Genomic DNA, 2,647 nt, shown 5'->3' with positions numbered 1-2,647 from the left:
GTTGGGCTTTTTACCGATTAGGAGTTCATAGGATGTCTTCTTGAGGATTCGGTGTAGATACAACCGGTTGATGGCGTAGCAAGCGGTGTTGACCGCCTCGGCCCAAAACCGATCCGAAGTCTTGTATTCATCAAACATGGTTCTTGCCATGTCCAATAGACTTCTATTCTTCCTTTCCACTACACCATTTTGTTGTGGCGTGTAGGGAGAGGAGAACTCATGCTTGATGCCCTCCTCCTCAAGGAAGCCTTCAATTTGAGAGTTCTTGAACTCTGTCCCGTTGTCGCTTCTAATTTTCTTGATCCTTAAGCCGAACTCATTTTGAGCCCGTCTCAAGAATCCTTTTAAGGTCTCTTGGGTTTGAGATTTTTCCTGCAAGAAGAATACCCAAGTGAAGCGAGAATAATCATCCACTATTACAAGACAGTACTTACTCCCACCGATGCTCATGTAAGCAATTGGGCCGAATAGATCCATGTGGAGTAGCTCAAGCGGCCTGTCGGTCGTCATGATGTTCTTGTGTGGATGATGGGTACCAACTTGCTTTCCTGCTTGGCATGCGCTACAAACTCTGTCGTTCTCAAAATGAACATTGGTTAGTCCTAAAATGTGTTCTCCCTTTAGAAGCTTGTGAAGATTCTTCATCCCAACATGGGCTAGTCGGCGGTGCCAGAGCCAACCCATGTTAGTCTTAGCAATTAAGCAAGTGTCGAGTTCAGCTCTATCAAAATCTACCAAGTATAGCTGACCCTCCAACACTCCTTAAATGCTATTGAATCATCACTTCTTCTAAAGACAGTGACACCTATATCAGTGAAAAGACAGTTGTAACCCATTTTGCATAATTGAGATACAGAAAGCAAATTGTAATCTAATGAATCTACAAGAAAAACATTGGAAATAGAATGGTCAGGAGATATAGCAATTTTACCCAATCCTTTGATCAAACCTTGGTTTCCATCCCCGAATGTGATCGCTCGTTGGGGATCTTGGTTTTTCTCGTAGGAGGAGAACATTTTCTTCTCCCCAGTCATGTGGTTTGTGCACCCGCTATTGATGATCCAACTTGAGCCCCCGGATGCATAAACCTACAACACAAGTTTAGTTCTTGACTTTAGGTACCCAAACGGTTTTCGGTCCTTTGGCATTAGAAACAAGAACTTTGGGTACCCAAACACAAGTCTTGGAGCCCTTGTGTTTGCCCCCAACAAACTTGGCAACTACCTTGCCGGATTTGTTAGTTAAAACATATGATGCATCAAAAGTTTTGAATGAAATGTCATGATCATTTGATGCATTAGGAATTTTCTTCTTAGGCAACTTAGCACGGGTTGGTTGCCTAGAACTAGATGTCTCACCCTTATACATAAAAGCATGGTTAGGGCCAGAGTGAGACTTCCTAGAGTGAATCCTCCTAATTTTGCTCTCGGGATAACCGGCAGAATACAAAATGTAACCCTCGTTATCCTGTGGCATGGGAGACTTGCCCTTTACAAAATTAGACAATCTTTTAGGAGGGGCATTAAGTTTGACATTGTCTCCCCTTTGGAAGCCAATGCCATCCTTGATGCCGGGGTGTCTCCCACTATAGAGCATACTTCTAGCAAATTTAATTTTTTCATTTTCTAAGTTATGCTCGGCAATTTTAGCATCTAATTTTGCTATATGATCATTTTGTTGTTTAATTAAAGCCATGTGATCATGTATAGCATCAATGTTAACATCTCTACATCTAGTACAAATGGTAGTGTGCTCAACGGTAGATGTAGAGGGTTTGCAAGATTTTAATTCTACAACCTTAGCATGCAATATATCATTCTTAGTTCTAAGGTCGGAAATAGTAACATTGCAAATATCAAAATCTTTAGCCTTAGCATGCAATTTTTCATTTTCATTTTTAAGGCTAGCAAGAGAAATGTTCAATTCTTCAATCCTAGCAAGTAAATCATCATCATTATTTCTAGAATTGGTAATTGAAACATTACAAACATGAGAATCAACTTTAGCTAACAAATTAGCATTTTCATTTCTAAGGTTGTCAATAGTTTCATGGCAAGAACTTAGCTCACTAGAAAGTTTTTCACATTTTTCTACTTCTAGAGCGTAAGCGTTTTTGACCTTAACATGCTTCTTATTTTCTTTAATAAGGAAGTCCTCTTGGGTGTCCAAGAGATCATCCTTCTCATGAATAGCACTAATAAATTCATTAAGTTTTTCCTTTTGTTGCATGTTGAGGTTGGCAAAAAGAGTGCGTAAGTTATCTTCCTCATCACTAGAAGACTCATATTTAGTGGAGGATTTAGATTTAACCTTCTTCTTTTTGCCGTCCTTTGCCATGAGGCACTTGTGGCCGACGTTGGGGAAGAGAAGCCCTTTGGTCACTAGAGCTTTCGTCGGAGTCCCACTCCCGACAAACATGGGCATCGCCGCCCTTCTTCTTGTAGTACCTCTTCTTCTCCCTTTCTTCTCCCTTTTTTGTCGTCGCCCCTGTCACTATCACTAGATAATGGACATTTAGCAATAAAATGACCGGGCTTACCACATTTGTAGCATACTTTCTTGGAGTGGGGTTTGTAGTCTTTCCCCCTCCTTTGCTTGAGGATTTGGCGGAAGCTCTTTATGATGAGCGCCATCTCCTCGTTGTCGA

This window comes from Zea mays, chromosome 4, assembly GCF_902167145.1.
Source record: "Zea mays cultivar B73 chromosome 4, Zm-B73-REFERENCE-NAM-5.0, whole genome shotgun sequence".
Taxonomy (NCBI): Eukaryota; Viridiplantae; Streptophyta; class Magnoliopsida; order Poales; family Poaceae; genus Zea; species Zea mays.
Note: the sequence above shows the minus strand (reverse complement) of the source record.